The sequence below is a fragment of the Trachypithecus francoisi genome, unplaced genomic scaffold, assembly GCF_009764315.1.
Source record: "Trachypithecus francoisi isolate TF-2019V2 unplaced genomic scaffold, Tfra_2.0 Lachesis_group14, whole genome shotgun sequence".
NCBI lineage: Eukaryota > Metazoa > Chordata > Mammalia > Primates > Cercopithecidae > Trachypithecus > Trachypithecus francoisi.
Genome location: NW_022681459.1, coordinates 23,696,878 through 23,722,190, shown reverse-complemented (window position 1 = coordinate 23,722,190; position 25,313 = coordinate 23,696,878). Strand labels below are relative to the sequence as shown.

General features: G+C 42.6%; 1 protein-coding gene across 1 annotated transcript in view; it reads left to right on the top strand.

Moving 5' to 3' along the window:
* Positions 1–2,320: 2,320 nt before the first annotated feature.
* Positions 2,321–25,313, top strand: part of CLDN14 (claudin 14) — a 114,602-nt gene continuing 91,609 nt past the window's right edge. The window contains 1 exon segment of the mRNA XM_033232431.1: positions 2,321–2,720. The gene's annotated coding sequence lies outside the window, so the exon portion shown is untranslated.

Below are 25,313 nucleotides of genomic sequence, written 5' to 3'. Positions count from 1 at the left end.
GAGATTAGGGCAAAGACACACACATAGAGATGACCATGTGAAGACAGGAAGAAGACAGCTGTCTACAAGCCAGGGAGAGAGGCCTCAGAAGAACCAATTCTGTCTATACCTTAGTCTTGAACTTCCAGCTTCCAGAACCCTGAGACAACAAACATCTATTGTTGAAGCCACCCAGTTGGTGGTACTTTGTTATGACAGTCCTAGCAAGGCAACATACCTGCCTGCAGACACCATATACATATTTGTTTGCTTTTGGGTTTCGCCCTATGCTTAGTTTCATTTGATGTCTCCCACACTTATTTCCCGTACACCTATTTTTTGTAGTTACTTGATTGTATCTTAGTATCCTTTTATACTTTCTGGATTCAGGTGCAATAAAAATCGTTTTTTTTTTTTAATTCTTAAAGTGATTTCTCCTGGGCACCACCAGTGTATAAGACTGTTATGGACACCAGGAGATGCAACTTAGAAGACTGGTACATGCCTAGCAGAGTGCCTGGTGTTAAAGGTCACAATAAGTGTTGGCCATTATGACCAGCTCTTAGTTACTATACCAGTTAGCATTTGCTACAAAAGCCAAAGACCTCCAAACTGAATGGCTTAAAATAACAAACATCTATTGCATCTCATGATTCTGTCAGCTAAGTGATCAATTCGGGTCTGAGCCAGCTCTGTTAGGGCTGGGTGGTCTAGGATGGCCTCTCTTTCATGTCTGGAACGTCAGGTGGAAGTCTGGATAGTTGGAGCCTTTCTCCACACAGTCTCTCATCCCCCAGGAAGCTAGCTTTGACTTGTTCCATGGTGGGTAAAGGATTCTTAGCTGCAGGAGAAGGCAAGCCCGAGTGCCTGTACCGTTCAGATCCCTGCTTGTGTCACATTTTCTAATGTCTCATTGGCCAAAGTAAGTCATATGGTCAAGCCCAGATCAGATGGAGCATTAGCCTCGCCTTCTGATGGGAGGTCTGCCATGTCACATTGCAAGGGCATGGACGCAGGAAGCAGGGGACATTGGGGGCATTTATAATCACTGAGTGAAGAGTGCTGTGCTAGGCACTTAATGCCTCTTCTACTACTTGATTCTGCCAGTATTCCTAACCGCAATTTAACAATCAAAACAAAAACTCAGAGAGCATGTGGCACTCATCCAAGATCACACACGTAGTAAGTAACAGAGCTGAGACTCAAACCCTGGCTCAATAAAAACAACAACAACAACAAATAACCCCAGCCTGCCCATCTCCAAGACTGGTTTGCTTCCTGGTTCACCATGCTGAATTGCCCTGGTGCTCAAGAGAGAGGCTGAGACACCAGAAGCCCCAGTACATATGATATTGTTGATTAAACTTGAATCAGAGGATAGACTTTGCCAGGCAAGAACAAACAATGAACAAGGGTGAGCACGGGGTGCTTTAGGTCCAGCTCTAGAATAATGTGGGCTCCCCCCGTGAGCAAGACAGCTAACCTGTCCATTCCCCAGGCCCCTGTGGGGAAATGGAGGCGGACAGGCTTAGGAAAATTACAGGGGCAGAAAACACACAGAGCGAAGACATTCTTTTTCTTTCACCTTTCCTAGGCAACAAAACAGTTTCAATCCTCCTCTTCAAGTTCCACTGTCTCACTCTCTTTTTAAAGAATCTTCTTGTCTTTCCTTGGACTTCCCCTTTGCTTAAGAAGTCATTTCCTATCTCTCTCTCTCTCTCTCTCTCTCTCTTTTTAAGGCAAATTGTCTCTCTGTTGCCCAGGCTGGAGTGCAGTGGCATGATCTCAGCTCACTGCAACCTCCATCTCCCAGGCTCAATCAATTCTCCAGCCTCAGCCTCTCGAGTAGCTGGGATTACAGGCGTGCACCACCACACCCAGCTAATATTTTGTATTTTCAGTAGGGATGGGGTTTCATCAAGTTGGCCAGGCTGGTCTTGAACTCCTGACCTCAAGTGATCCGCCCACCTCGGCCTCCCAAAGTGCTGGGATTACAGGCATGAGCCACTATGCCCACCATCTGTGTATATCTCTCTTGGCCGCCTGGGTAGATTCACCCATTGTCCACCACTTCCCTGTTCTTTTCTGTCCAACTGAGGCCTCCACGCTGGTCCTCCTGCCATGCATGTTTCTTCCATGGGCCCCTCTTCAAGCCCTTGCTTTCCCTCCAGAGATTTTCCTGTCTCCTAATGCCACTCTCAGTCTGGGCTTTCTTCTGAATTTGAACACCAAGAGGCACCAGCAGTCGCCAGCAACAATGAGGCCTAAGAAAACTGGTCATTCGAGCCGGGTGAGACGTCAGTGAAACCATCTTGGTATTTGATTGGCCTTTTGTTGAGAGAATAGGGACTCTGTGAGTGGAGCCCGAGAGAGACACTGGTCCCTTTTCAGAGTGGACAGAGTAGGAATGGCACGTACTGAGAGGGCAGCGTTGATAGCTGAAACTAGGTGTGCCACAGGCCTGGGATCTGGGGGAGGCCTGAGAGATATCCGATGCAGGCGCGGGCTGGGCACCCACCAGGAGTCCAGGAAGGACGACGAGCACCCTGAGTCCCAGTTAAAGCCAGGGGGGCCTGACTGGTGGGAAGGGAGAGCTGGGAAAAGCTGAGAGAGGCAAGCAGCCCAGCCAGGCAGAAGTCAGGAGCCAGGCACCTGCCAAGAGAGGGAGTAAGATGTTCAAGGGGAGCTCCAGAAGAACTTTCAGATACAGCACTGGACTTGGCTGGGGACACAGCAGCACGGTGAGTGACACTCACAACTTGTAAATTACATCTCTGCTTAGTTTTATTTCAAGGCTTGAGTTTCTGCCAACCATGGAAGGTTAAAATAATTAGAGCAGGCAGGTGAGTTAGGTGCAGGATGGGCACGGATTTCAAGGAAAGAAAGAAAGATGGATAGAAAGAAAGAGAGAGAAACTTCTATGAGTTGTGATGAGCAGATTGGGTGTCAATGATTAGTTCACCAGCTTGTTTTATTAAGTGACTCTGACTGCCTAGAATTTAGGCAGGTTTATATATCTGGGCTTGAGAGAATGTCAGCAAAACATACTTCTATTCTTACCTCACTTTGATAAGAGGGGACGGTTGGTTGGTTTTTAATCACTGAGTACATGGAAATGGGATAATTTGGGGTTACACAGACTTTGCCTTCATGTAGATTAACAGCAAGATCTATTTCCAAAGAAAAGCTAAAATCCAGTGCATTTCTGGATTATGCGAGGGTCTTTGGGAGTCACTGCAGACATGTTGTTAAGGTCTCCACTAACAAACTCTAAAGAGGTCGTTCGTAGGGTCTAACAGCTCATCTCCTTGGAAGGTGGGTGATGCTCTTATTTATGCCCCCAAAGCAAGAAGGCTTATCCCTCTAGGTAGTTCAGTGAAACCAGGTATAAATCCAGAGGAATGACATCAACAGCTGCAGTGTAATAAAATTCAACACCATAAGCTTCTATGAAATCAGAACTATATCTGTGAGTGTCTACTTATGCTGATAAACGTTGTCTATGTTTCATGCGAGCACTGTACCTATTGCCAAGACTGTCTTCATTATCAAACACAGTGCACAGCAGTGGCACTTGCTTGTGGTTTTATTTGTTCCCTTTGGCTAAAACATTAATGAGGTTGCATGACATTGTGACAAAGACGTGGACTCTGAGACAAACCATCTAGAATCATACCCTAACCCTGCTACATACTTGATGGAGGTTACTTAACCCTCCTGTGCCTCTGTTTCCTCATCTGTAAAATGGGGATAATGATGGTCCTACCTCATAGGATAGTTGTGGAGATACAATTCAGCTAATATAAGTAAATGGCATAAGATAAAACCTGGCGTGTAGTAATGGCTCAATTTATGTTATTTGCTATCATTTGCTGATTGTCACAGTTTGGCACCCCTAAGCATCAGGGTAAGTTAGAGGCGATAGAGTTCTATCAGCTCTATCAAGGGAGAAGCCAGGAGTAAACCAAGGGGTCCTGCACACCGCATGACGGTAGATGAGACAGCAAACAGCATGACCAGTGTTGGTCATCGGGATTCATTTACAAAAGTAGAAACTTCAATCCCATAAAAAGAGAACAGAGGAGAATTATTTAAGAAGACAATGCAGTGAGGTAGCTCTATCCATTTTTATTCTTAGGGAGAGAAAAGTGTGTCTGTTTTTCAGTTTGATTTTTATTGCTAAATGCACTTTTGTTTCTAAAATCATCTCTGCCAGTATCTAACGATGCAGTGGGCAGGGTGGGATGGAGAGAAGGAAGCACTGGAAACTGGTTTGATGGCTTTAAGGATTTTCCTGGCCTGGATCCTAGAGAAAAGTAACAGGGATGTAAAAGAATTCAATCAAAGATTTGTCATTTAGGATAAATGGAAAAGATGGTTTCTCTGTGGTAGGAAACTATTCTACCACATTTCCTCCTCTAAGGAATTTTTATTTCTTATTTTGGAAAAATTAATTTAGGTATAAGTAACATAAATAAAATACACAACTACCAAGGGTTCAGCTCAACACTCTTTCAGAATTGTATATACTTTGGTAACCACCACTCAAAACAAGATATAAAACAGTTTTGAACACACCAGAAAGTTCCCTTGAGCCCTTGGTAGTCAATTTCCCCTCCCCCATCACTTTCTGATTGATGTAGATATTTATACATATAGATTAGTATTGTCTTATTTGAATTTTCTATGAATTGATCAAACTATGCATTCTTTGGAGTCTGGCTTCTTTTGCTTACTGTATTGTACTTGAGATTCATCTGTGTTGTTGGATGTATCTGCAGTTTATACTTTTTAATTTCTGTATAGTATTCCATTGTAGGAATAAGGCATATCTAGTTCTACCAAAATTTATTACAAAAACTTTCCTTTCTCCATTGAATTACTTTGACATCTTTGTGGAATATCAGTTGACTGTGTTTGTTGGTCTATTGAGCAACTCTTTAGTTCATTCAGTTGATTTGTATGTCTGTCTTTATGCCAGTACCCTACTGTCTTGACTATTGTAGCTTTATCGTATGTGAACTCATATTATTTAAGTCTTCCAAATCTGTGGGGATTTTTTCCAAAATAATTTCAGATATTCTAGATCCTTCACGTTTCCATATATAGTTTAGAATCAGCTCATTTATTTCTTTAAAAGAAACCTGCTGTAATTTATATGTATATTGTATAGAACCAATGAATAAGTTTAAGACATCTTAGCAATATTAAGTCTTCCAATCAATGAACATAGTATATTCCTTTATTTATCTAGGCCTCTTCCATTGTCCTCAGAAATGTTTTATAGTTTTTATGTAGATGTCTTATACATTTTTATTAGATTTATCCCTAGGTATTTGAAGTTTTATTGTCATTGTAAATGGTACTGATTTTTGAAATTTCACTTTGAAGTGTTTGTTACTAGCATATAGAAATATGAGTTTTGTATAGTGACTTTATATATTACAGCCTTGCTAAATGCACATAATTCTAGTGATACTTTTGTAGATTCATAGAGTTTTCTTGATATAAAGTAAATAATTTAAGACTAATTAGATAGTAAATAAATTAAGAAACTGAAATGTCATTGTTTTAACCATGTATTAATAGGTCTCTGCTTCTAAAAGTTTTATAGCTGTGGTGGTAGTGGTGTTGATAGTTTTGATAAGAATAATTTATAGAGAGTAAAGTTAATAAAATAAATATTTCATATCAATGGCAAAATTTCACAACCACCTGGTTAAGCTTCTACATAATATCCAGACTTAAACGGGCCCCAGAACTTTGCAACTACTTATAACTCACACCCTTTTCTATATACTTTTTGAGTTGTAGTAATTGTACTCTTAATACCTGGTATTGTAATTTCCCCTCCAATTCTTACCGTGTATTTCCTATATGTACATAGGAGACACTGTTTTGAAATAACCCTGCAATTGTCATTTGGTAAGTCACATTTTCAGTTTTGGCAGGGAGCAGGGAAGAGCAAGATTGGAAATACTAATAGCTATTATTTAGGAGGCATCTACTATATACCAGGAACTGAGCTAAGCAATTTGTGTGCACCATCTCATCAATAGACCTATTTTACAAACAAGGAAACTAAGGCTTAGTTTAAGTCATATGTCAGGTCCCAAAGTTAATAAGCAGTAGAGTCAAGGTTTGAATCAAAGTTTCAGACCCCAGAGCCCACAATTTTGACCAGGATCTTCCAAAGCATCAGTTTAAAAAACAAATGTGACTTTCTACACCCTCTGATTATAGAAAAAGGAATTTAGCCAGGCTTCAAAATTCTTAGACTGATAAAAAATGATGCCAGCTTCCATTTATTACCATGTAATGGGTTAAGGGAGGGCGGTAAATCTCTTATGTCAGCTGGCTAAGTGTGGTGCTACAAAGACCAAGTTTTCCTCTTCAATCTTGGGTCAGCATGCAGACCTGGGTGGAGGGTAGAGGTTGGTGGCTGGAGAAACAGCCCCACACCTGGACTCCGCAGAGGGCAGGTCACCCAGAGCACCAAGCGCAAAGGGCCACATTACTCTCGTGACAGAAATCTGCATGGTCCACCCTTGGGGTCTTCCTGATGTTTGGGGAGCACACGCAGTTCACACACACACACACAACCCACACAAGCCCCCTGCACAGATTCAGGTTACGCCAGGGCTGGAATTACATAGCGACCCCTAAACAAAACAAAACAAGCCAAACGACAGGCAGTAAAAGCCTGGGATAACAAGCCCAGAGAGCATCGGCACCAAAATTGCAAAAAGGTTCCCCTGTACACTACAGATTACAGAATCATAAAGAGCACACTTATAAAATAAAGCCTGTTGTGTTTCAGTGAGACTGGAGTTGGCAATTCCATTGTTAGATCTTATTTCATGGAGTAGGGAGGGAGTCCTTAAGAAATGGGCTTGCAATGACTCAGTTGGACTCTATCCTTTGTGGATTCTTCTCAGTTGACTCCATTGCCATGTTTTTAGTGATAATTTAAATTTTCTATATGCTCTCCTTTACCTTTCATACCTTAGAAATGTAGGGGTTGGGGAAGCACTTTATAACCCCTGGTGACATTCCAAGAAAATGTCACTCACCAGTACCAGCACTATCCTGGAATTTCCAGCCAAGAGAACGGAATTTGGCATGGCTCGTCTCCATCAATCCGGGCACCTGGAGGTAATGGTATGTTGTTAGTTCCAAAAGGCACTACGTTCCAAGAGCGTCCATCTTTTCAGTTTATGGGTGGGTTTGAAGTTCACTCCTTCACACGCACCACCCACTTGATCCCACTGGAAACCTTCCAACTCTAAGAACTGCTCTGAAACCTGGGGTTTGCAATCTTAGATGTGGGGATTAGAGTGTTTCCAAGCATTGAAGGGCACATTCTCTTGGGATTTCATAAGTCACTCTGAACACCACTGACCATGCTGTGGACAAAGAATAGAAATAACAGCTAACAAAGCTCCACATGACACTGTATGAGCTCTGCATTCCAAGAGAGGTAGGAGGAGGTTTTAAAAGCACCTTTATTGTTACATACTGTTAACCACACATGACATAACTACTTTTATTAATGCACTGCAGTAGGGTGTTGGGAGGAATGTCCTGTTGCATCTCTGTGCTCTAACTGGCTTATTTTTCCAACTTCAGTTGTTTCTCATCTAAGCCAGTAATACCACAAAACCTCCAAGAATATTCAGCTTTCTACACAGTGTCATTAGAATGTTTGGTAAAAAGGAGATGCAGGCTGGCCACGATGGCTCACGCCTGTAATCCCAGCACTTTGGGAGGCTGAGGCAAGTGGATCACGAGGTCAGGAGTTCGAGACCAGCCTGATCAACATGGTGAAACCCCATCTCTACTAAAAATACAAAAATTATCTGGGCGTGGTGACACGTGCCTATAATCCCAGCTACTCAGGAGACTGAGACAGGAGAATCACTGGAACCCGGGAGGCAGAGGTTGCAGTGAGCCGAGATCACGCCACTGCACTCCAGCCTGGGCAACAGAGCAGGACTCCATCTCAAAAAGGATGTATTCTTTTAGAAGTTTTCATTTTAAAATATTCTTACAGCATCCTCCTGTTTTTTATTTTATGTTATAAAAAAATTTAAACATACAGAAGAGAAGAGCGAGAAACACTCATGTACTCACCAACCAGATTTAACAATTGTTCATAGTTTCCTACATTTGTGCCAATCTATTTTTTGTTTTAATTTATCATATATGTTAGTAAGCATCTCTAAAAAATAAGAATATATTCATTTACAGCCATGCATTTTGTTTGCCGTCCTTGTTCCTCCCTGTACATTGCAAGTTAGATCTTAAGATTGACTTGTAAACCAAAAATAAAAGTTTAAGTCCCCCTCAACCGTCTGAATGGAGGCCTCCTCTCAGCCAAGGGCATTCCAAAGTCAACCTGAAAAACTAGTTCAGGTCATGATGGGAAGAGGGAGTCAGACATGCCTCATCAAACCCTCCCCCTTTTGGAATTCAGGAAAAGTTGACCAGCATTAGCATCAACTCAGACCTTAAGTCTGATAAGAAACTTTTTACAATTGATTGCCTCTGAAGCCTGCTACCTGGGGACTTCATCTGCATGACATGACAAAACTTTGGTCTCCACGATCCCTTATCACCATAACTCAGACATTCCTTTCTATTGATTCCAGGTCTTTAGATAATAACTCTTTCATCCAATTGCCAATAAGGAAAATTTTAAATCTACCTATAACCTGAAAGTCATCCCCGGTGTTTTCCCACCTTTCCAGATCAAACCAGTGTATGTCTTACAGGTATTGATAGATGTCTCGTGTCTCTGTAAAAAGTATAAGAGCAAGCTGTACCCTGACCACTTGGGCACCTGTCCTCAGGACCTCCTGGGGCTGTGTCACAGGTGCATCCTTAACCTTGACAAAATAAACTTTCTGAATGGATTGAGACCTATCTCAGATGCTTTTGGGTTCACAGATTAAATTCAGGTTAAACACTTGTTTCCCAGAAGCCTTCACTGCTGAAGTTGTACGTTTTGTATTGCATCATGTCAGTGCCAGGCTACCCACGCGCAGTGATTCCAAGATTGGTGCTTGGGTTGGGAGGCTGCCCACGGTTCTCTCTCCCTATTATAAAAGCATCTTCCCACTCGCATGATCAGCAGATGATTTGTGAGACAGAACTTTGGTTCTGCGCATTACTAGGTTCTCCATCAACTCTTCCCTGAATACTTGTAGCATCCATTGATGATCCTGGACTGAATCAGTTAATTCATTCAAGGTTACAAAATTGTGGTTTTCTAATTTGATAATTCATTTGACATTTGTTAGCGAGCGATCATGTTTTTTCAGAATGAAGAGTTTTCCCTCAAAGTCAAGCCTCTTTTGTAATGCTGATATATACTGATATATAGCCTAACACTTTCCCTTTATTTACTAAATTTTTTTTTTTTTTGAAACGGATTCTCACTCTGTTGCCCACGCTGGAGTGTAGTGGTGCAATTTCAGCTCCCTGCAAACTTCACCTCCTGGGTTCAAGCGATTCTTCTGCCTCAGCTTCCTGAGTAGCTGAGACTACAGACACGCACCACCATGTCTGGCTAATTTTTGTATTTGTAGTAGAGATGGGGTTTCACCATATTGGCCAGGCTGGTCTCGAACTCCTGACCTTGTGATCCTCCTGCCTCAGCCTCCCAAAGTGCTGGGATTACAGGTGAGAGCCACCCTTACCCCAAGACTATTTACTAATTTTTAGAGTAAGAAATTGACTTCGTTATCTGAGGGCTTTGAAATAAAATAATTCATTGTTCTTATATTGTAAATGTCATATTATTTATAGTTTACTGGTAGAAATGGCTTTATCATACTCATGTAACTTTAGGGCTATAAGACAGCAGAGCATACTGAATTCAGTAGAACCACTCAATTCAGAAATGAACAAAAAAAAGTCGAATTGGTTGAATAAGTTGATGGGTTATTGGATTCAAAGGACAGTCAATGCCATACAAATGGCCTGTTCAGTGGCATCATACTGACAGCCCTGGTCTGAACTCTTAAAGGAAAGAAAGGCATATGTGGGGTGTCTGTGAGAAGAGGAAAGAGGGTGTAGAAAAATGAATATTTCCCTTCATTTTTTCTTGAGACAGGGTCTCACTCTGTGGCCCAGGCTGGAGTGCAGTAGCATGATCATGGCTCACTGTAGCTTCAGCCTCCTGGGCTCAAGCGATCCTCCCACCTCAGCCTCCCAAGTAGCCGTGACTACAGGCCTGAGCCACGGTGCCCAGCCTAGGCTTTTAACATTTTGCTTCGTCATCAGCCAAAAGTGTGTTTGCAGTCACTTTGTTGGAACTCTCCCCCACTGCCCCATCCCCATGCCAGGGGCTCTAGGGAAAGACAGGGTGCTCTAGAGCAAAGAGTGCACACACAGGATGCCACACTGGTGGCACTTTTTTTCCCAGCTGGACTTACTGCTTAGGAGTTGGCTGGGGCAAGCTGAAATCAGCTTGACCTTGGCTCAAAAGCTCAGGTGGACCCTAAAGTGGGGCCGGGAAGGCTTTCTTGAAGGAATTTCTGAGCATGTAGGTCACACAAGTCAAGTAGAACCCTTTGTCCACCTTAGCAGCTCCGTTTCCACCAATGCTCCATCCAGCCCAGGCGACCTGCAATTCCTCGGTAAACCAAGTCCCTGCCTGGTCAAGCTGGCTTACCCCATCCACTCTGTAACCTCCCGTTTGTCCTTTAATATTCAGCTCTAAGGCCCTCTCACCCCGGAGCACTTCTCCCATCCATTCCTGGTTGCCTTTCTCTAGACCTCTTGCTCTTCCGTAATTATTGATTTTCTTGTCTGTTCCCCCTACTAGACTGTGAGCTCATGAGAAAAGGGAAACATATTTATTTGTGAATCTCATATAGTAGGTTAAACGTCCACATAGTAGATACTAAATAAATGGTACTAAATAAAAGTCCTTTGATTGAAACAAATGTGTGAAAAAAAAATGAATGACGTTGGCTTATCCTAGGAAATGCATTGATTTCTCTCCTTCCCCCTTCCATAAACTAAATGGCCAGGCTAATTTTGCTCAAACCACCCTGAGTAAAATACCCCCGAGATTTGAGGAGAGTGGAGCCTGGACAGTTTCAAATGTTTTGCATATTAAGAACAGCCAAGGTGGATGTATATGGGTCTAGAGACGAGAGCAACCCAGGGCACTAAATGGAAACTGTTCTCAGTTTACAAAAATGCTTTCACCAAGAGCATTGTAATAAAGAGCTAGGTTATTAAAGCTCAATCAAATAAACAGACCCTTTTACCCCCAGCCCCCTAAATGAAAGTGGTCGTGTAATCGTGCTGTGATTAAGGAAGGCCCGTGAGTTAAAGGTTTCGGAATATGTGAATAGACATAAATCAGCCAGTTCCCGTCTTGGAAGGCAGCATTCTTCAGCATCCATTAATCTGCGGTTGGCTCCCCTTGGAGCTCTTGGGCCCCTCTGGGCTTCTCTATCTCTTAATTGAAGTGATGTGCCTTGGAGATTTATTGCTATCCTACATCAACTTTCCCTTCCAAGGGTGGATTGCAAAACAAATACAGGAAAAAGAAACTGGATTCAATTTCTAGGCAAGAGCCTTCTTTGAGTTCATCTGTGCAGATGTGCATGCCCTCAAAGCTCCAACCTGAGGCAGGGTAGGCTTCTGCCTCCAGGCTGCCTAATAGTTGGTGAGTCCTGGATGTCAGCCTGTCTTTTCTCGCTGACTTTGAGGTATTATGTACTTGATGCAATCCAGGGCCACAGATCAATTCACAATGGGATGAAGATACGCCCTGGAAAATGTAGCTCCAGCATCTTTCATGTTTGCCTTTTCCTTTTATCCCAAACTTGACACTCCCGGGAGCTTATGAGTTTGTAATCAGCCCAGTGGCCACAAGCACCTCCTTCTTCCCGATGGCAGACGGATGTCTTCCGGCCTCCTCACCCATCAACGTGAGCCCCCTGATTTATGGTCCTGAACCCAGCAAGCAGAGCCTGCTGAGGCTGAGCTCTCGCCTGGCCTTTGGGGTGAATTTGGAGGGAAAGTGGGGCCAGAAGTGAATGGACCACCTCATTTAGGTTCTGGAGATTTGGTTCTCTGTTTTGACTTGATGTGCACATAAAAAAATGCTTTTGCACATGGCAGCCTGCTGGTGCCCACATTTGGAAGGGATCAAGCCAAGGCCATCTAAATCATTCCGAGGGAGCAGCTGCAAGAAGCATCTCATAAATTGTAAGAGCAAGTGCTTGTGCAGAGGGGCTGCAGTGACTGTGAGGCCCCAGCACCCCAACTCAGAGGACAGAGTCATTGCATGGGTCCAGTTCTACTGAGAAGTCACCAAAAAGAAAAAAAGCTTCTGTGAAAACTAGAAGGGAGAAGTGATCTAGTGATACTGAGGTTTTCATTCACAGGGCTGGGTGATATTTGACTAAGTCTCCTCCTAAGTTAGAGATCTAAGTTCTAAATTTTAAGAAGTTATATTTACTTGTTTCTATTTCTTTAACAAACTCTTACTATTGACTGAGTGCTTTACAAATATGAATTCACTGAATCTTTCTAACAATCCTATAAAATATGCCTCGTTATCATCAAATTAGTGGTTATATTATTACATTCGTATGCTATCTCCTATAAGTGTGTTAAGATTCCTCCAACAAACTGGTTTAAGTATTTCATACTGAATTACTAACCGATAGATCCTGGTATAGGCAGTGGTAGAAGTGAGATTTACTAATTTCCTTCTGTGTGATAGATATAAAATGAGACATGCTAATATGATAAAAAATAAGACTGATGGTTTCAAGTTTCAATGGTTTTCAAACTAGACTTATGTTTGGAAACAAACTAGACTAAAAATAACTGTGAAAAGGACAAAAGATTTATAGAAAGTACCATCTGGAGTTACAACTGGCTCTGATCACCAGTTCTCAATGTCTGTAATCAACTTATGACAGCTTGTGACTCTGCTCCCTGGCTCTTCTGAATTTCCATGGGTCTTGAGCAGCTGTGACAAGGGGCACCAGCTGCAGAGCAAAGCACAACTGCTTTGGAAGACTCCACAGCACTATTTATGGTAGGGGCCAATCTGCTCTCAGGGTGCCAGGCTTTCTGAAGGCTCAGGGGCATGGCACATAAACAGCCCTCTCCAGGACATTCAGAGCGGGCTGGAGCCCACCCTGTGCAGACTGTGGACATCTCTTCCCAACTCCACATTCAGCAACCTTAAGCTGATAGCTTGACATTTGCCATGATGGGAGTGTTTACACCATGGAAATTGGTAAATGCTATACACAGCACTCTGCTACTTCTGAAACCAGTTTACCAGCACACCACCAGGAAAGGAAGTCTTAAGCTTTATGAATCTTTCCAACAAGGCAGAGTTGCATATTAAAAGGAAAAAAAGATGTTGGGAAAAAGGGAAACCATAGTCCTGTAATACGATTGCAGGGTTGGTCTGAAGGACCAAGGGCTCTGGTGTTTGAGACAGCAATCTTGCAACAGAGCCAGGGAGAGAGGATGGTGACCTCATGCTCATTCTCACAGCAGCAGCAAAAGCTGAGTTGAGAGACAAAACAACCCCCTGCACCTCAAATGCATGTGTTGGGTGCAGCCAACCTCTGTTCTCAACCTCACATGCCATAAGGTGAATGTTTCTGAGGACAGCAAAACTTGTGCTTGTGTAACTTGTGTCAGTCAGAGGAAAACATTGAGGCAACTGTGTTAGCTTCCCATGGCCGCTGTAACAAATGACCACAGCCAAGTGGCTTAAAACCACACAAACGTTATTATCCCACAGTTCTAGAGGTCAGAAATGAGGCTCACCGGGTTGTGATCAAGGTATCGGCAGGGCTGTGTTCCTTTCTGGAGGCCCTGGGGGAATCCGCTTGCTTGTCTTTTCCAGCTTCTAAAGGCCGCCTGCATTCCTTGGCTTGTGGCCCCTTTCTCCACCTTCAAAACGAGCAACAGGCGGTCAAGTCTTTCTCACTCACATCACACTGGATCTGACTTTCTGCTCTCTCCTTCACATTTAAGGACCCTTGGTGTTACATTGGGCTCACCTGATAATCTCCTTATTCTAAAACCACCTGGTTAGCAAGCTTAATTCCCTCTGCAACCTTCACTGCCCTTGCATGTAACATAACATATTCATGGGTTCTGGAGATGAGGGTGTGGATGTCTTTGGCGGGAAGTTATTTTACAACCACAGCCACACATGTCATCTGAGGTCTTTGGTGAAACACACTGGGATTGACTCTAGAATTACATCTAGGGGGTTGCTCACTAAAGAGACTCAATTCCAGCCCCTTCTCTCAGCGTCAGCCAAGGCTGTCCTCCAGGGACGAAACCACACCTGTTCTAGATACTGGAAATGGGTTTTACTGGTGGTTCTGTCATCTTAAGGATCCAAATGAGAGGTGTTAATGTTTGCCTTCCCCAAGTGGGAAGGCACCTCCATCCCAACTCTTCACACTTTTCATCCCGAATTGACGGCTCTTGTTGGCTTGGCGATAGCTGGTAGTTTTCTCTGATGCCTGCACCCTTGTACATAAATTTAAGTGGGGCACATGGTGATTACACCTAACTCAGGAAAACAGGTATCTTTCTTGACACATGTTCTTGACACATGCCAGATTTCCATGGAAAATTTATATAGCACTGCAAGAAAAGGCTAATTTTGCTGACAAACACTGACCCGAGTTCCTGATTGGATACCAGGTTTAGCTCTCAGGGAGCCACATTTGCCACCTGCCTCATCTTTGGCATTTCTCAGAACTCCACAGAATGAGGGTGCAGCCCAGGACTGGGGAGCAGGGCAGCCAGATTTAAGGCATGTGAACTTTTAGGTTATCAAATACACTTTCCCATTAAGGAAGGGGCATATTTCCTTAAGAGTTTGGGGGATCAGAACTGAATCCACGTCTGTCTCTTTGATAACATAATTCAAATACGGTATAATGGCGCCTGGGGGAGAGGGAGTGAATTTAAGGATTATTAGTTTCACCGCTCCGGAATAGGTCCCAGAGGAGACCACGCAGAGACCTTGCCCAACAAATTGCTGGACCTCTTTTTGCTGAGCCCTGTCTGCCAAAAGGCTCCACGTGTCTTTAGCATCTCCACTATCCCCACCATGAGGCCTCTTCCCACAGTCTCCGAACCTCCATGGGAGCCAACATTTTCTAATAGCCGTTTCCTACATAAAATCAACAAGGGGAAAAATTCCTCTTTAAGCACATGTCTAGATGATTCCGTTTCTCTTTGACAGAGAATTATCAGTGACGGCCCCATGGCTCACAAGACCGTAGAGATTGTAAACCTCTGATTGATGGAGTAAGACAGATTGTTGTTATTCATGCAATTCAATATCCTAACCTCAGACCCATGTTTACAGCACATTGACTTGCAACTTTGAAAAGAGCCCTGCTTTTTTTTTTCCTTTTTTTCTTTTTTTTTACATGTTTAGTTATTAGCAGAGAGCGCCAGAGTAAGGAAACCAGGCCAACATATCCAGTTGGGTAGTCTAAACCAGAATATGCATTGTATGTAGTGATTTAGGATTTAAAACCCCAATAATGCACGGAGATGCTGTGACTGCAATATTTTTCCAATATTACCTGCAACTGGTGCTAGATGAAACCCTTCAAAGCCCTCCGAGATTAACTTTTCAAAACAGTGTCATGCTTTTTGTTGTTGTTGTTTTTTAAGCAGCAGAGAACGTAGCCCATGCATCTCAGGCTGCTGTCATTAATTTTTTTTCTTTCTTTCTTTTACTTTTATTTTTAAGTTAGTGATTAAAACACAGAGGTCTTCATGAAATGTGACTCCCCTGAAGAATGATAACATTTCATTCTGCATTTTTGCAGCACCCAAGTTCATGTTTAGATGAAGGTGACCACTTTCATTTCCATCATCTTGTTATGGCTTCGAAATCATGCCGTTATTATTATTTGCCCCATTTTGCAGAGGAGCCAAATGAAGAACAGAATGAATAACTTACTCCAAATTACCCATGAAGCCAGGGTTATTCGAATTCCCAGGCCAGTGGGCTCACCACAAAACTACATTGCTTGACTGCTGAGAACAAGCCAAGTCTCCATCCCAGATGATCACTGCCTATTCCCCAGGCAGGAAAGAGGGAAAGAGGCCAGATGTAATTTGCTCATGCAAAAAAAAAGAAAAAACAACAACAACAACAAAAAAAACACGGAATAGATAGGGGATCCTTTGAATATTTTAGAGATAAGGGTGAATGCATTTCGTTAGAGATCGTTAAAAATTAATTTTTAAAGCAAAACTGATGAGAAAATCATAAACACAAGATGACATATGGGTTGGAAGTGAGCAACTCTGGAGACTTGGTGGGGCTTTTCATTAGAGAAGAAAATAGGTCCTTTTCCTCAGGAATATATCAGAAGAGGTCTTGTTATGGTTTAAGAGCCAGAAAATGGGAATAAGCTTAGTACTTAGCTGAAGAATGAGCTGGGTGCAGAATTGCAAAGTGGATGCCCCATGCTTTTCCTGTTTCCTCTTGGTGCCCATCTCTTGGCTGCAGCCTACTTCCTGCCCTTGGGTCTCTCCTGGTGACTCAAATCTGCCAAAGAGGGTCTGAGATGCAGGCTCATGAAGCCCCATGGAAAGCCACACCCTGCCAGATTTCCACCCTCTTTCAACAGTACCCATTCTAGTCCTCTTCCTTCAGGGTATCTGTTTCCCTACGTGAAAATGGTGCTGATGGATTAATCAGAGACATTATCCCTATGAATAAACCTTAACTGAAGGATCTATCATCCCTCAGAGATGCATTTCATGCACCAAGGAACTTAGTAATATTGCAGAAGGAATGCAAAGAAAAGGAAAACTTCATTTTCAGCTTCTGTTATGCGAAACAGGATTTTTGCAGCAAAACGAGAGTCTTCAAAGTCAAGTCTTTTTGAGAGAAAGGGTTTATTCAATCCTTGTTTATGCCACTTGCATACCAAGAGCCAGGCTTGAAGGACCAAACCACAGAGGTTTGTATCCAGAAAAAAAGGAGGGAGTGGTGCCTGCTCCTTCCAGCCCTAAAAGATTGTGGGACATAAGTAGCCTACAGAAGGAGGAGTCAGCTGTGAGATGTGTGGGTCTTAACATGCCTCTCCTGGCTGAGGCTCAGGGAAAGGGCAGTGCATTTGCTACGCTGAAGTGAGTAGAGAAGACAGAGGGTTCACATCATGCTCTCTATGGGGGAACATTACTTTGCTGGATGGTTCCTCCCCAACACAGAGGGCCTCTGAGAAACCAAGAGAGTGGAAGAGTTCTGTGTGGCAGAGAGGGTCTAGTGTCTCTAAACTGTGGCCACTAGATAGCTAAGCTGACGGGCAGCAGGGCAGCCAAGTGGCCCACTATGGCGGGAACCAAGTGACTTGTGTCTGATGGTGTCCAGAGGCAGATGAAGGCTGTGGCAGAATTCCAAAGGGTTTCCTGTCCTCCCTCAAGTCAAGAGAGGTAGCCCCTTGGTCCTAACAGGTCAAGAAAAAATTTCCCTTGGTTCCATCAGTCATGGACATCATGTGGCTGCCCACCCCAGTGGGGAACAGCTAGACCCACCCACAGACCTGCAACAAGACCGGCTCTCTTCTCCCTGCCCCTGAGCATGGAAACTCTCCTCCTTCCTCCACAGGCCCAGACATTACTTAACCGATAGGTCTAGTTAAGCCCTTGGAGTCTGTTTAAACCACTCAGAATGGGTCTGAAGACTGGGACACATCCACAAACTACTGCTGGCATGGGATGAGAAAGGTGCAAAAATTGAGGGTGGGTGTTGAGAAGCTGTTGTAGCAGAATAATTTCATGCTTATTGAAACCAATCATAAAAAATATAAGATTATGTTTTGTATGCTTTTAGAACCTTTTTTTTTTTTTTTGAGATGGAGTCTCGCTCTGTCGCCCAGGCTGGGGTGCAGTGGCCAGATCTCAGCTCACTGCAAGCTCCGCCTTCTGGGTTCATGCCATTCTCCTGCCTCAGCCTCCCAAGTAGCTGGGACTACAGGCGCCCGCCACCTCGCCCGGCTAGTTTTTTGTATTTTTAGTAGAGACGGGGGTTTCACCGTGTTAGCCAGGATGGTCTCGATCTCCTGACCTCGTGATCTGCCCGTCTCGGCCTCCCAAAGTGCTGGGGTTACAAGCTTGAGCCACCGCACCTAGCCGGCGCTTTTAGAACTTTTATTTCCCAGTAATTCATTTCTCTTGAATTTTATGAAAGTATCTGCAACTGGTTAGAAATTAAAAACAAACAACAACAACAAAAAATTTCTTACCACAGATAGTTTGAGATGCACTGTGTTATGGATGGGACTAGGCCTTATAATACACTTTTTTCTCTTCTCCCCAGTGGATAGGGACTTGTTAAGGAAGATCAAATCCATTTTGGAAAAAATAAAGAAGTAACATTTCCTGCACATCTGAATTGTAGTAAGAATGAATATTGTCACATTTTCTATGCCCACTATTAGAGCCTCTTCAACTAAAAAATTAATCAGAAACAGGGAAGAATTAAAAAGGATCATACACCATGACTCAGTGACACCCATTTACCGAGGACAAGTGAAGTTTATCCTTGGGAAATCTAGGATGGTTCAACATGCAAAATCCATTCATGTAAAATAATAGCACATCCACAGAATAAAAGACAAAAATCATATGATATGCACTGTCTTATCTCAGATATTTGCACCCCCAATTACTCCATCTCCTGAAAGCTAGAACACTGCTAGCTAATCTGTTATACAGGTTCTTTAGAAACACTTAATTCACACTTAAGTTTGGGTGTCGCTAATTCTTTGCAAAAATCCAAATATTGTTAGGAGACCAGGGAGATACCACTACCCCTTGATTTTTCATCTAAAAATATACATGTTTGTGTAAGCAAATCTTTCCATATTCATGGCAACAAGAGAGAAACTGTCTCAAAAAAAGAAACCGCTCAACAAACTAGGAATAGAAAGAAATGACTAAAGTATGTATGATAAGTATTTGAGCCTAAAGACTTTGAACTCACATTTTTATACCTGATTAAATTGTTCACAATTGTTACATACACATCAGTCATCAACTAAAGTTGTACTTTAAAAATTTGCTGCACTATGTACATTTCTAAGTCAAACACTTGTGAGTTTTGCTTTAATTCTATGAACGTTCTTGCCTCCTTGATATTTGTATTTATTCTTTTTTTCTCTGGAGTGGAGGTATAATTGTGTGATATTTCAGAATGAAATACAGATAAATAATTCAAAAAGTCACCCTTAAGGTGAATAACGTTTCTTTGATCATGAAAAACTGATTAGCAATTCTTGCCTATATTTTCCTGATGGCATATGACAAATGTTTCCAAGATAACAAGATGAGAACAGATTAAAGATTGTGTGGTGTTTTGGATTTGGAGAGAAATATTTTAATTTTTAAATGCAGTTACAAATTATAATGTATTCAAATTTGTATTTTCTATTAAAATGCATGATTGCAGAATTGTTTAGATTTTATGCTTTTTCTTGATGAAAAGCTTTGTTTGTTCTTGTTTTTAAGTTTGCACTCAAATCTTAAGAAATGAATCCATCCATATTATCAAAAAAATCACATGATAATCTCAATAGGTGCAGAAAGAGCAGTTGACAAATTTTTGTATCCTTTATGATAAAAACTCTCGGCCAGGCTGTGTGGTTCATGCCTGTAATCCCAGCACTTTGTGGGGTCAAGGTGGGTGGGTCAACTGACGTCAGGAGTTCGAGACCAGCCTGGCCAACATGGTGAAACCCTGTCTCTACTAAAAATACAAAAATTAGCTGGGTGCGGTGGCAGGCGCCTATAATCCCAGCTACTTGGGAGGCTGAGGCAGGAGAATCACTTGAACCTGGGAGGTGGAGGCTGCAGTGAGCTGAGATCATTGCACTTCAGCCTGGGCGATAAGACCAAAACTTAGTCTCAAACTAAAAAATAAAATAAAATGAAATAAAATAAAATAAAATAACAACTCTCAACAAACTAGGAATAGGAAAAAAATGACCTAAACATAAAGGCCATATATGAAAAGCTTACAGCTAATATACTCAACAGTAGAAAACTGAAAGCTTTTCTCCTAAGATAAGGAACAAGGTAAGGACGCCCATTCTCACCACTTCTATTCAACATAATACAGGAAGTCCTTGTAAGAGCAGTTAGGCAAATTTTTTAAAGTCATTTAAATTTTTATGGAATATACTCTCTTGGCACAAATCTTTAAAATATATCAACATTACATATAAATAAAATGTCTTCATGGCATCAAAATATAGCTCCAGACAAGGACAAGCATCTAAATTGAAAAAGAAGAAGTAAAATTATCTCTTTGCAGATGACATGATCTCATATGTAGAAAACTCTCACAACTCCAAAAACAAACAAAACCCACCTTATTAGAAGTAAGAAATGAATTCAGTAAAGGCACAGGATACAAAATCAACATCAAAAATGAGTTGGAGCTTATACACCAACAGTAAACTATCCGAAAAGAAAATTTAAAAATAATTTCATTTATAGTAGCACCAAAAAGAATAAAAAACAGGAATAATAGGCTGCCCTGCCTATGGAGTAGCTATTCTTTATTCCTTTCCTGTCTTATAAACTTTCTTCCACACACACACACAAAGGAATAAATTTTTTTTTTTTTTTTTTTTTTGAGGCGGAGTCTCGCTCTGTCGCCCGGACTGGAGTGCAGTGGCCGGATCTCAGCTCACTGCAAGCTCCGCCTCCCGGGTTCCCGCCATTCTCCTGCCTCAGCCTCCCGAGTAGCTGGGACTACAGGCGCCCGCCACCTCGCCCGGCTAATTTTTTGTATTTTTAGTAGAGACGAGGTTTCACCGTGTTAGCCAGGATGGTCTCGATCTCCTGACCTCGTGATCTGCCCGTCTCGGCCTCCCAAAGTGCTGGGATTACAGGCTTGAGCCACCGCGCCCGGCCACAAAGGAATAAATTTAACTAAGGAAGTAAAAGTCTTGTACACTGAAAACTACAAAATATTGATGAAATAAATTGGAGAAGACACAAATAAATAGAAAAGTATCCCACATTCATGGATTAGAAGACTTAATATTGTTTTAAAATATTGATACTACCCAAAGCAATTTACAAGTTCACTGCAATCTCTATCAAAATCCCAATAGCATTTTTCAAAGAAACAGAGAAAAAAAAATCCTAAAATTCATATGAAACCAGAAAGGACACCAAATAACCAAAACAGTCTTAAGAAAGGACAAAGCTGGAGGCATCACATGTTCTAATTTTAAAATATATTACAATCTAAAGTAAATAAAACAGTATGGTGCTGGCATAAAGACAGACATATAGACCAATGGAACAGGAACAGAATAAAGAACCCAGAAATAAATCCACAGATATACAATCAATTGATTTTTGACAATGGTGACAGTAATACTGGTACACCAGAGAAAGGACTGTCTCTTCAACAGATGGTGCTGGGAAAACTATATATCCACAAGAAAAAGAAGGAAATTGGACCTTTATCTTGAACCATACACACGAATCAACTCAAAATAAAGATTAAACCTAAGACCTGAAACTTCTAGAGGAAAGCATTAAGGAAAAACTTCATGATATTGGTCTTGGCAATGATTTTTTGGATATGACACCCAAAGTGTAAGCCACAAAAGCAAAAATAGGCAAATGGGATTACACCAAACTAAAAAGCTTCTGCATAGCCAAGGAAAATAAACCACAGAGTAAAAAGAGAACGTACAGAATGGGAGGAAATATTTGCAAATAATGTATCTGATAAGGAGTAATCTCCAAAATATGTAAGCGTTTTTCAACTCAATAGCAAAAAACCAAATAACCCAATTTAGGAAATGAGCAAGTGACCTGAGTAGATATTTCTGTAAAGAAGATTTACAAATGGCTAGCAGGTATTTGAAAAGATGCTCAACATCACTAATCATCAAGGAAATGCGAATCAAAACCACAATGAGATATTACCTCACATCTACTAGGATGACATTTTTTTTAAAGATAAGAGTTGGCAAGGATGTGGAGAAGTTGGAACGCTTGTTCACTGTTGGTGGAAATGTAAAATGTTTTAGCAGCTATGGAAAACAGCATGGAGGTTCCTCAAAAAAGTTAAAATAGAGTTATCATGTTTTCCAGCAATCCCACATATGAGTATTATTTATCCAAAAGAATGAAATCAGGATCTTAAAGGGATATTATCACTCACATGTTCATTGCAGCATTATTCACAATAATCAAGATGTGCCAACAAGCTAAAATGTCCACTGACAGGTGAATGGATAAAGACATTGTATATACACACAATGGAATATTATTCAGCCCTAAAAAGGTAAGAAATTCTACAATATGAGACAACATGGATAAACCTGGAGGCCATAATGCTAAATGAAGTAAGCCAGTCACAGAAAGGCAAATACTGCTTGAGTCCACCTATATGAGGAGCGAAAATAGTGAAATTCACAGAAGCAGAGAGTAGATGGTGGTTGTCAAGAACCAGCGGGAGGGAGAAATGGGGAGTTGCTTTTCACTTGGTATAAAGTTACAGTTATGCAAGATGATTAAGTCCTAGAGATTTGCTGTTCAATTTTGTGCCTATAATTAACAGTGCTGAATTGCACACTCATACAATTTAAGAGGCTGGAACTCATGTTAAATATTCTTACCACCGAAAGATAGAAAGAAAGAGTGAGAAGAGAATCCACCAAAATCAGGGACCATCAACAGTAGCAGGAAATGCAATTCCATTGGTTGAGACTTTTCAGGAAGACAGCTGTGGACACGGAGAGAATTCACGGGAGCTGGTACCTTTTATTTCCAAGATGCTGTTCTAAGTGCTTTTATATGGGTCATCCTGGCTGATGTTACCAGCCACCCGCTGAGGATGCATCGTTTTCTTCATAGAGGAAAGAAGTGACACAGTCAGGGAGTTAGAAAATTTGCCAGAAGTCACACGCAAGGCAGGGGCAGAGCCAGACCTCCAACCCAAACCTCAAAAGCTGGACTCAAAAGCTGTAGTCTTCCTACCACACCCATAGTTTTGGAGCCATGAGATCCCAAAAAAGGGGCTTGGTGGAGTGGACTATAGGGACCAAGCACAGAAAGGTCCATGGCCACCACGGGCAGCACTCCCACCTGATTCTTCATCCATCACTGTGTAGGCTTCTGACTTTGGTCACCTCTGGCCCTGGGTGAATCTGCTATAATTCGAAGACATTCCCACCTCTAATATAAGCCAGTTTAACTAGAAAGTACTGGAGGACACACTCATCAATTGAGGACCCAAGAGAAGCAAATGGCAAGTCCCTAAGTCCCTTTGCTCTAAGAACTGCAAACTGGAAGATAAAAGGGTCCCTGAGGTAAGCAGTGGCTCTCAGCACCAGGCATGAAGTGCTGAAATTAGTCACCGACCACCAACAGCTTGGGCGCCTGAGCGAAACACTGTGACTGGGAGCTGATGTTTGCAGGAGTGATATCTTTGGGGATAAAACTGATATGTGGGATAGGAAATGATCAAAGTGAGAATTCTTAAAATTCCTCATTCTAGAGAAGTGCAGCCAAAATCAGATTCACTGTGCAAAAAGTGTCCCTGTGCTGTGCGTGCACACACACACATTCTCTCTCTCTCACACACACACACACACACACACACACACACTGACCTATAGAAAATCGGGGGTAGAAAATTGGGGGATGCCTGTCTGTGTGTGTTCACATTTGCAGTCTCAGAAGCTTCCGGTAAAGCTAAAAATGGAGGGTGGGACCTAGACATCTTTGGGCAATGTCCCACATACCACCTGACCAGCCTTAGGAACGAGAAAACGTCTGGAGCCCATGGGGTCGTAATGAGCTGGCTTTCAAGGCAGCCTGGAAAAATTCCTCACCAACTCCACATATATCCATCACCCCAGCAAAGCCCAGTGGGCTCCTGCACTCTTTGGTTTTACAAAACATTGGAAACATTTGAGCGATGAGAAAACTTACGACCTTGGAACACACTGCCTGTTTTCTTACAACTTAATGAGACTAAATCGTTGATAAGTCCTGTTTTGAAGCCTAATAGCATACCCCGTGCAGGGCGCGGGAGCCGAGCCACCTTCTCCACAGGACAATTCCCACGCGGAGCATGGGTCACTCAGACCCAAGACCTCCTCTTTTGGCTTGTGTTTTCCAGGGATTTCTGGCAAAGCCAAGGCGGTTTTAGCCTGCTATAGCTTGGCAATTCCTTTGAAACCCCTCCTCATGCACTCCAAATACTAGAAAAGCAACGCTCTCAGAGTTAAGCATGGTTACAGGCATTCTAGAGCAGCGAGCCTCTTCACAGCCTCTGAGTTAGAGTCGTAGGTGTCCATTCACTCCTTCATTTGACAAATCCCTGCGGATGGCTTGCCGCGTGCCAGGCCTCTGGTTAGCCCAGGGGCATTCCAGGAAAGTTGGGGAGGCTGGGGATGGCTGTTGCTCTCAGAGGGCCCTGTCGTGTGTTGAAGATGCTCAAGGATTGAGGAAGCAATTCTGTAAATATCGAAGAGTTTGGCGAACAGCCTGTGTCGCGGGAGCTCTTAGAATTGGAGGGGTCATGGGGAGATCATCAAATTTTGCAGACCCTTCCCAGGCCTGTTGGTGCTGCAGAGGCAGGGGCGGGAGGTAATCAGTACTTACTAAGTGCGTCCTCGATGTGAACACATCCCGTGGCATCCTCCTCTGCCCTCAGGGAACTTTGACTGTCGATGAGCAGGTTGTGGGGGCGGGTGCGGGTAAGACATCTATAGGCCTGTACTGCTGGCAACCCTGCAGTCTAGTGGCTCAAAAATCAGAATGCCGACTCTGACCTCAGAATCCCAGCTGTGTGATTCTGGGCAAGCTTCTTAACCTCTCTGTGCCTTGCTTTCCCCTTATGTAAAATGGCAGTAATGATAGTATCCATCTTGCACGAATGTTTTGAGGAATAAGTGAATGAAACACTTGGAACAAGGTGAGCCTGACCCCATTAAGCCTCTTTTGTGTGGCTGTTTATCTCCTATGCTCGCTGTTACACATCTGCCTCTGCTTTCCTAACGGGGCACCTGTAACCCTGTGTTGTGGTTGTACCTGGACAAGCCCTTCTTTGGAGACCGGGTCTGTGTTCCTGGAGCGCCAGGGACCAGGCCTGCAGCAGGAAACAATCAAAGTTCCTTGAAGGAAGGAATGAGCAGGAGCTGCTTCCTTATGGGAGTTACTGCAGGAGGCACTGCCAAGCCTGGGGCTTGGGGGACTTGGGATGCTGTGCTGTGAAAGGGCTGTATACACAAAGCGGCTTCCAAATGCCCACA